The sequence below is a fragment of the Bos grunniens genome, chromosome X, assembly GCF_055505025.1.
Source record: "Bos grunniens cultivar Pamir isolate PY7600 chromosome X, Bosgru_T2T1.0, whole genome shotgun sequence".
Taxonomy (NCBI): Eukaryota; Metazoa; Chordata; class Mammalia; order Artiodactyla; family Bovidae; genus Bos; species Bos grunniens.
Window position 1 is genome coordinate 116,013,348 of NC_141194.1, and position 9,319 is coordinate 116,022,666.

The following is a 9,319-nucleotide window of genomic DNA, read 5'->3' on the forward strand; positions in this document are numbered from 1 at the left end:
TGTGGATGTGACTGGTGATGGAAGTAAAGTCTGATGCTGGAAAGAACAATATTGCATAGGAACCTGGAATGTTAGTTGCATGAATCAAGGCAAATTGGAAGTGGTCAAACAGATGGCAAGAGTGAACATTGACATTTTAGGAATCAGCAAACTAAAATGTATTGGAATGGGTGAATTTACCTCAGATAACCATTATATCTACTACTGTGGGCAAGAATCCCTTAGAAGAAATGGAGTAGCCATCATAGTCAACAAAAGAGTCTGAAATGCAGTACTTGGATGCAATCTCAAAAATGACAGAATGATCTCTGTTCATTTCCAAGGCAAGCCATTCAGTATCACAGTAATTGAAGTCTATGCCCTGACTGGTATGCTGAAGAAGTTGAAGTTGGATAGTTCTATAAAGACCTACAAGACCTTCTAGAACTAACCCCCAAAAGATGTTCTTTTCATTATAGGGGACTGCAATGCAAATGTAGGAAGTCAAGATATACCTGGAATAATGGGCAAATTTGGCCTTGGTGTACAGAATGAAAGAAGGCAAAGGCTAATAGAGTTTTGTCAAGAGAATGTACTGGTCATAGCAAACACCCTCTTACAACAACACAAGAGAAGACTCTACACATGGACATCACCAGATGTCAATACCAGAATCAAACTGATTATATTCTTTGCAGTCAAAGATGGATAAGCTCTATACAGTCAGCAAAAACAAGACCAGGAGCTGACTGTGGCTCAGATCATGAACTCCTTATTGCCAAATTCAGACTTAAATCTAAGAAAGTAGGGATAATCACTGGACCATTCAGATATGACCTAAATAAAATTCCATACGATTATACAGTGAAAGTGAAAAATAGATTCAAGGGATTAGATCTGATAGGCAGAGTGCCCGAAGAACTATGGACTGAGGTTCATGACATTGTAAAGGAGACAGGGATCAAGACCATATCCAAGAAAAAGAAATGCAAAAAGGCAAAATGATTATCTGGGAGGGCTTACAAATAGCTATGAAAAGAAGAGAAGTGAAAGGCAAAGGAGAAAAGGAAAGATACACCTATTTGAATGCAGAGTTCCAAAGAATAGCAAGGAGAGATAAGAAAGCATTCTTTAATGATCAGTGCAAATAAATAGATGAAAACAATAAAATGTGAACAACTAGAGATCTCTTCAAGAAAATTACAGATTTCCAGGGAACTTTTAATGCAAAGATGGGCATAATAAGGGACAGAAATAGAATGGACCTAACAAAAGCAGAAGATATTAAGAAAAGGTGCAAGACTACACAGAAGAACTATACAAAAAAGATATTCATGAACCAGATAATCACGATGGTGTGATTACTCACCTAGAGCCAGACATTCTGGAATTTGAAGTCAAGTGGGCCTTAGGAAGCATCACTACAAGCAAAGCTAGTGGAGTTGATGGAATCCCAGTCGAGCTATTTCAAATCCTAAAAGATGATGCTGCAAAAGTGTTACATTCAATATGCTAGCAAATTTGGAAAATTCAGCAGTGGCCACAGGACTGGAAAAGATCAGTTTTCATTTCAATCACTAAGAAAGACAATGCCAAAGAATGCTCAAACTATCACAGAATTGTGCTCATCTCATGCGATAGCAAAGTAATGCTCAAAATTCTCTAAGCCAGGTTTCAACAGTACATGAACCGTGAACTTCCAAATGTTCAAGATGGATTTAGAAAAGGCAGAGGAACCAGAGATCAAATTGCCAACATCCATTGGATCATCAAAAAAGCAAGAGAGTTACAGAAAACCATGTACTTCTGCTTTATTGAATATTCCGAAGCCTTTGACTGTGTGGATCATAACAAACTGTGGACAATTCTGAAAGAGATGGGAATACCAGACCACCTGACCTGCCTCCTGAGAAATCTGTATGCAGGTCAGGAAGCAACAGTTAGAACTAGACATGGAACAACAGACTGGTTCCAAATCTGGAAAGGAGTGCATCAAGGTTGTATGTTGTCACCCTGCTTATTTACCTTATATGCAGAATATATCATGAGAAATCCTGGACTGAATGAAGCACAAGCTGAAATCAAGTTTTCTTGGAGAAATATCAATAACATCAGATATGTAAATAACACCACAATTATGGCAGAAATTGAAGAAGAACTAAAGAGCCTCTTCATGAAAGTGAAAGAGGAGAGTGAAAAAGTTGACTTAAAACTCAACATTCAGAAAACCAAAATCATGGTATCTGGTCCCATCACTTCATGGCATATAGATAGGGAAACAGTGGAAACAGTGGCTGACTTTATTTTTGGGAGCTCCAAAATCACTGCATATGATGACTGCAGCCATGAAATTAAAAGATACATGCTCCTTGGAAGAAAAGCTATGACAAACCTAGACAGCATATTTAAAAGCAGAGACATTACTGTGCCAACAAAGGTCCATCTAGTCAGAGTTATGTTTTCCAGTTATCACATATGGATGTGAGAGTTGGACTATAAAGCAAGCTGAGCATGATAGAATTGATTCTTTTGAACTGTGGTGTTGGAGAAGACTCTTGAGAGTCCCTTGCACAGCAAGAAGATCCCAAGCAGTTCATTGTAAAGGAAATCTGCTGGGGTCCAGCCCCAGCTGATCCAGGGTATTCGAAGGAGAGACAGCTTCAGCGACCTATTTATTTAAATATTAATCAAAGATATAAAGAGTAATAGAATGAGGATAGCTCAGTAGGAAAATTCAGTGGAGAAAAGAGGCTGAGTAGCTTGGTTTATGCGTGAGACCGATAAAACTTCAAGACAAGAAGTTTGCACCACTTATGTAGGCCGCAGGCTTCCTTCTGTTCTCCCGAAGGAGAGGAGACACTGAGGCCTCCCTGGTCGGATCTTAGAAGCCCAGGCATAATTAGTAAGCATGGCAGGTTCCACGCTCCAGATGGAGACTCAGCCAGAATTTGAGAGAGAGAGCGACATGGGGAGACCAAGTTTCGGTGAACAAGTCCTGCACTTTATTTTTCAAAGTAGTTTTTATACCTTAAGTTATGCATAGAGGATAATGGGGGAAGGGGTAGAGTCATGCAGTAAGCCAGGCTTTCTTCCTGCAAACTTATCATATGCAAAAGTTTAGGTGATTTGCATCATCTTCTGGCCCGGAGGCCTGTTAACATTTTAAGACACTTTCTTCAGAAAACTTACTTTTCTCTAAAGGTGATTAGTCAAGAGCCACCCTCCAAAAGCATTAAAGTTGCATTCCTATAGGGCAAAGGTGTGGTGGGCTATAACAAGAAAAAGAATTAACTCAAGGGTCCCAGGTTACAAACATTAAAGCTACTACTTACACCAATTATATTAATCAATACACTGCCAGGGACACAGCAGGTAAGGGATATGGAAACTTAGCAGCAAACATTGGCCCAACAAATGAAAAACCCTTCACCAATACAATTTCTAATAAATCTTTTAACTACTCTAAAGAATCTGTATTTAGACAGTTTAGAACATCTCATGCCTCTCACAGTTGGGAGGCTCTGAGCAATCACATGTGGCCGGAAAAACCTATTCAGGCAGGCTAGAGGATTTCCAAAGGAGTTTGTAGGTTGAAACACTGTCACAGCCAGGAATTATTAACTGGAGCTGTAAGCTAACTCTTTTTTCAGAGAGAGGTAGTGGGGGACAGCCCCCCATAAAGTCAGAGGTGTAGGTGAAAGCACAAAGCAGAAAATAGGCAGACTCTGGTTTTGGGGGTAGATGCTTGAGAATTTCCAGGGGGACTCCTGAGGCTCGATCCCACCTTTGCGTATGCTGAGCCTCCTTCCTCATGATCTTTGCCATGGATGGAGTTCCTCACGCTGGCTCCCAGCAGTGATAGAATTCTGGTTGAGCTATTCCAGATACTGAAAGATGATGCTATGGAAAGTGCTGCACTCAATATGCAATATGCACTCAATATGCAATATGCCGGCTCTCAGCAGAAATCAGTCCTAAATATTCATTAGAAGGGCTGATGTTGAAGCTGAAATTCCAATACTTTGGCCACCTGATGTGAAAAACTGGCTCATTTAAAAAGACCCTGACTCTGGGAAAGATTGAAAGCAGGAGGAGAAGGGGACAATAGAGGATGAGATGGTTGGATGGCATCACCGACTCAATGGACATGAATTTGAGTAAACTTGGAAGTTGTTGATGGACAGGAAGCCTGTTGTGCTGCAGTCCATGGGGTCGCAAAGAGTCGGACATGACTGAGCAACTGAACTGAAGTGAGCGCTTATTATGCACCAAGGTACAATGACTTCCTCACTTAACTCTCATCTCCTTATGATTAGATTTTCTTATCATCCTTACTTTACAGAGCAGGAACTTTGAGTCTTAGAAAAATTACTTGTTGAAGGTCACACAGCTCTTCATTGGCAGATATTCAAAATCCATATGTCAGTCAACAGTCTCCACTCTAACCATGATAATACCCACTGTGTGCTGGGGAGGCCTCAGGGCAACACTTAAAGTCAACTTTGCAGGCAAGGTTTGGGCTTAGGTATGAGGATGATACCTTCCAGCGGGCCTTCCAGGCAGAGAGTACCACATGGCAAAGGCAGGGATATGTACTGTTTGAGGAGGCAGAAGAAGGCCTGTGTGGGTTGCTGAATGGAGTTTAACTGCTCCCTCCATCTGCTGAAATACATCTCTGAAGGTGGATTGTGAGATGGTGTCCTGGATATTCATCCCACCCTTTGGTGCTGGCAGAGGATGGGGGTTATACACACTGGCTCTGAACCAGAAAGACCTGTCTGAGTTCAGATCACTGCTTATTTGACACCTGACTCTGTTTGACTTCTGGTTGACTGTCCCTGAGCCTCAGCAAACTGACTGACATTGAGATGCTGACAGTGTTGGCCTCATGGGTAATCCAAGTATGAAAACACATACCAAGCACCGAAAGACTTCTGCTGGGCATCCCAGGGTTCACTTGATAACCATTGTCTCTTTCACACTCACAGAAACCTGGTAGTGGCAACAATTAGGGTATTGATGCAGAAATTGCTGCTCAGAGAAATGAAGTGAGGTCCCCAAGGCCACACACCTGGCAAGTGTCAGGTTGAAGAAGCTGTGTTCAGACTTAGGAGTCTGGCTCCAGTGCTGGGGACATGTCATCAGTTGGATGTGGCACAGAAAGTGCTCAGCACGGAGCCAGGCCCCTAGGAGGTACACACCCCCAGGGAATTCAGAGCTAGGGTCCCTCTAGATTGTTCCAGTGACTGACTCTAGCCTCATTCTGTTAGCCACAAGGGTGACATCTCTGCCTGTCTTTGACTTTCTAGGGATCAGTGACCTTTGAGGATATGGCCATGTCCTTAATTTCAAGTTCCTGGCCTAGAAGACCTAGCCCCAAGGACCCCATAGCAGGAGGTGATGCTGCAGAGCTGGAGGACCTGCTTTGACTGGATAGGTCCTCCTCCACACCTCCTGAGGGAACCCGCAGCCTCCTCGACTCTGCCCCATGCTCCAGGCTGGCTGGCCCTTCCTCCTCACTATAGTTCCTAGACTGTTTGGCTCTCACATCCTGCCTGGTCTCCCTGTGTCTCTACCAGGGACTGGTGGGGCTAGAATCAAGTCCCCTTCAGAATGATTCAAAACAAAGGGAGGATTTATTACTAGTAGAAGGGAATAGGGTACAGTGCAGTATATTCCAGAAACCAAGGGCCAAATGTCTAGTTGGGCCCAGCAAAGACTGAAATCAAGAACTGAATGGAATGGTGATCTGCCTTGGCCTTGAGGTCTATCACTAGGCCTTCTCTCTGGGTCACTCGTCTCACTCTTAGGTGGGTGGCTCTTTCTCCTGCAGTGAATTTGAGGCAGGATTTGGCTATCCCAGTTCTAACTTCGAGGCCTCTGGATTTCTTGCCTCGACTTTTTTACTAGTTCATGAAATGCCCATGAGCTCTGGCAGTCACCATATTAGCCACTCGCACTGGCCCCTATTTTCCCAGGAGTGAATCCTCCCACTCACAGTTCTTCATCTCTGTGGCCCACTTTCTCCAAAGCTGCTGGCCTCATGCCAGGCTCTGAGCTGTTTCTTCCTTGGATAGCATTCAGGAGCCTGGGCTTTGCAGCCATGCTACCTGGTGCTCAATCCCAGCTCTGCCATTCATGAGCTCTGACTCTGGGCAAGTGACTTAACCTCCTTGTGCCTTAGTTACCTCATTGGTAAAATGGGGTAATATATTATCTACTTCCATGGCTGTTGCCAGGGCTAATAAATTAATGTATGAAAAGACTTAGAACACAGCCTGATGTTCACTGACTGCAGATGGACAGTCCTGATCCCTATTGCAATAATCATCAACTATGATTGATGTTGTCATCATGCCTGGACTTGGTACCTTCCGAAGCCATGTTGTGTAGTTGTGTGGATCAACATCCCAGAGACCAGCCACAGCCATACCTGGGCTCACATTTGTTTTTTTTTGTTTGTTTTGTTTTGTTTTGTTTTGTTTTTTGGTGTTTTTTTTTTTTTCTTTTCTTTTTTTTTTTTTCTGGGCTCACATTTGGACTCAGCCACTCATCATTTCCGGAGAAGGCAATGGCACTCCACTCCAGTACTCTTGCCTGGAAAATCCCATGGACAGAGGAGCCTGGTAGACTGCAGTCCATGGGGTCTCTAGGAGTCGGACATGACTGTATAACTTTCAAGTAGACAACCTGAGCGACTTCACTTTCACTTTTCACTTTCATGCATTGGAGAAGGAAATGGCAACCCACTCCAGTGTTCTTGCCTGGAGAATCCCAGGGACGGGGGAGCCTCGTGGGCTGCCGTCTCTGGAGTCACACAGAGTTGGACACGACTGAAGCGACTTAGCAGCAGCAGCACTCATCATTTCTGGACATGCCTTGTTGACAAATCAGTTCATGCCCCTGAGCCTCTGTGCCTTCATTCATGAAATGGTGCCTATGCCAGCACCTGTTTCCTGAGAAAAACCAAGAGAATCATTTAATACAGGGCCTACAGCAGGAAGGACCTATGCAAGCCTTGACTCAGTGATTCATACCTTGTTCTGAAATGATGAGACTCCATGTGTTAGCTATGTAACTTCTCCAGATGAGTCCACAATTGGAACTAAGGTTAATGAATACACTGAAGGTACAGCACACAGTCCCTGAGATGTGGTAGCATCTCATAATGTTCGTTTTGGTGTCACTACTATTGGAATTCCCATGGCAGCGTGGCCAGGGAAACACCTGAAACTGTCTTGGCTTCAGTTTCCTCATTTATGACCGGGAAAATAACAGCACTGGCCTGGTAGTGTATTCTATGAATTACAATCAGTTCCTATTTGTATAGCTCTTAGGAAGACCTGGACACATAGCAAGGACTGTCTACATTTGTATTAAGACAAAGGAATACATCCCACGTCTTCCTACCCAACCTTTAGTGATCTTTTAGCCAGGAATTGGCTAGGCTAAGAACTGAACAGAAACCTGATGGCTCCCTTATCCCAGGTGGCCATGTGGTTCCCCCTGACAGAACCCCATCCCTGGGCCTCAGTGCCCAGACAGTCTCTCCCAGGAGTCAGAACTTCCTCTTCCTTGGAATAACAGGTATGTGTCAGCATAGGGATCTAGTCCTCCACCTCCTGCTTTCCTGAATGTGACTCTGGTCTGGGAAACCCCTATAGCTTGGGGAGGATGAACACATGGATAGCAACCAGCCTGTGCCACTCATCATTCATGGGACATCACCTCTGAGCCTCTTTTTCCTTATCTAGAAGATGGAATAATAACTACCATTTCAGGCTAAGGTGAGCATTATCTTGTAAAGCACTTTTCACCAGGCCTGACTCACTGTAAAATAACACAAACACATCACTGAGTGTCCTGTTAGGGGGTTAGTCCCCTTTCCACTTTCCCTAACCTTCTCCCCAGTTTTATTGTCCTCCATGGCTCTTAACACTTTCTAATAGACTTTAAAATTCACCAACTTATTTTTATTGCTTTGTTCCTTCATGGAATGTACATTCCAGAAAGCCAGGGACTTAATTTGCTTTGGTTGCTGTCAGGAACACTGTCACAAATGAATGAATGTCCTGTGAGTCCTCCTATCTCTCTGTTACTGCTCTATGGAGTCCTTAAGATTCTCCCCTGCCAGCACTGGTCAAGATGAACATGCAGCATCAGGAGCCCAACTCAGTTTTCTTTGGAAAGCTCTCTTTATAATATTAAATTACAAAGAAGGAAGAGAGGTAGACAATAAGGAGCAAGAAATGCATGTGCGACTTCTTTCTGACTTCTCTGCCATGCCTTTGAAGACTTATCACTGGTTATTTATTTGACAGTATGGTAGGCAAATAATGACCCTTGAGATGTGCACATGCCTTAACCCCTGGAACCTGTGAATAAGTTGTTACAACAGAAGATCAAGGATGCAGATGGCTTCCAATTAAAATAAATTTATATTAAAAAAAGGATGCAGATGGCTGATCATAAAATAAAGAACTTATCCTGGTTTATCTCGGTGGTGCGAGGGTAATCACAAGGATCCTTAAAAATGGAAGTGAGCAGCAGAAGAGTCAATGTCAGGGTGATGTCACATGAGAGAGACTCCACTGGCCATTGCTGGCTCTGAAGATGAAGGAAGGGGGACATGAGCCAAAGAGTCAGGCAACTGAGAGAAGCCATAAAAGTCAAGCAAACAGATTCTCCCTTATAGCCTTGAGAAAGGAACACAGCTCTGCTGACACACTGGTTTTAGCCCTGTGATGCCCATGTTGGGCTTCTGACATACAGAATTGTTTGATAATAAGTTTGTGTTCTTTTAAGCCACTAATGTTGTGGTAATATGTTACAGCAACAAAAGGAAACTAATACAGAGGGCAGTGGGTAGGGGTGGTTGGGAAGAGAAAGACCATCTTCCCCCTTATCTGTCTTTTATAAACATTCACTGCCATCCAGTGTCAGGCGTTGTTAGTTGAAGGAAGCTCCACAAACATGTATTGAAAGACCTCATTCCTGGAAAATGTTGCCTCTACCCTTGAGTGTCATATGACTTATGAAATATTTGAAACTTATGAGAAATCAGAATACTAAATATAGTATCTTGTGCAATTATTTCATTATAACCATGGAGTTAATGATCTATAGACAAAAGAGCACATTTTTATTTTTGCAACACTTAAAACTGTTTAGGGCTTTGATTGAAAAAAAAAAATTGTAGTTTGGAGTGCCCAGCACTCTTACTTTTTTTGGTCCTGGTCCATTGTCTGCTTATTGTTAATGTTCCACGTGGAATGCAGATGATGGTATAGCTGTGTGGGCTTCCCTGTTGAGTCCCAATCCTTTCCTTCAATAAGTGTTT